This window comes from Mastomys coucha, unplaced genomic scaffold, assembly GCF_008632895.1.
Source record: "Mastomys coucha isolate ucsf_1 unplaced genomic scaffold, UCSF_Mcou_1 pScaffold20, whole genome shotgun sequence".
NCBI lineage: Eukaryota > Metazoa > Chordata > Mammalia > Rodentia > Muridae > Mastomys > Mastomys coucha.
The window spans coordinates 122,331,359-122,332,524 of NW_022196903.1; the positions used below are offsets into that span (position 1 = coordinate 122,331,359).

The 1,166-nt window shown below is 53.8% G+C and overlaps 1 pseudogene; it reads right to left on the reverse strand.

The window, feature by feature from the left end:
- Positions 1-1,166, reverse strand: part of LOC116100011 — a 92,744-nt pseudogene that overhangs the window by 78,786 nt on the left and 12,792 nt on the right.

A 1,166-nucleotide genomic window follows, 5' to 3' on the forward strand; every position in this document is an offset into this window, starting at 1 on the left:
ATATGGGTACTTTCCTCCATCTCTCTCTCTTTTCTTCTCTCTCCCTCTCCCCTCTCTCTTCTTGTGCCACACCGCCACCGCCGGGGTGGACAGGGTACACGGCTACGTGGAGCGGTGCCTGGGACCACAGCTGCCACGTGGAGCGGCTCCCGCGCCGCCTCCGCTGCTGCTGCTGCACCCGCCCGCCCGCCAGCCCGTCGCCGCTGCAGCTGCCGCCACCGCCGCCACCACTGCCGCCACCCGCCGCCGCTGCTGCTGCCGCCTCCGCCACGCAGGGAGCGCTCCCAGTACCACTGCAGCGGCTGCTGTTCAGCACGGAGAGGGTACCAGCACAGCTCACCTGGCGACTGCTCACCACTTCTTGCTAGAGACACCAGACACCGCGAGACACAACAAACCTACAGCCAAGCGCTGCTAGACTACAAACTCTTAACCACGTGAGCTGTACCCCACTCAGGCACCATTCAGTTCCATGTTTTTCCATTTACCAGATTGCTCATAACCAGCCTCACAGACACCGGCATATTAATTAACAGGATCAGTCAGGGGGAAGACCTCCAGATTTCCAGATAAGGTCTGGCCAACCTTCCCGGGAATTTATGGATTACAGCCCCCCTTGACATACGCGTTAAGACGTTCTCCCACTGGGTGCCCCTTCCCTCAGAGGTGACTCTCACCCCTAATACTTACCGGGCTACAGCCCTCAAACCCCTGGATCCAGGGTGAGTTACTTTCCCACGCAGGCCACCAGGCCCTGCCAAATTGCCACTAGGGTTTCTAGTGACAACTTGAAACCACTACCTTCGGCTGTTAATTTTTCTTGGTGCTTGGATTGTTCTCAGGACACTGGTACGAACATCCAACCACCCCACAGTGGGTTCCAGAATGTCTTTGACCAGTTTCTCCAGGCACCCCACAGGGTTGTCTCCTGGAAAATCTCAAATCTTTAAAGCTTATGCCTGATTTGAAGGCATCAAAATTAATATATCTCTGCAATAAGGTCTGTGGACCTGCCCATATCTGCCACAGGTTCTGGATGCTAACACTTTCTTTCTTTCTTTCTTTCTTTCTTTCTTTCTTTCTTTCTTTCTTTCTTTGTTTCTTCCTTTCTTAAAGATTTATGTGTATGTGTATGTGGGTGCCCACAGAGAAAAGAGGCAACACTT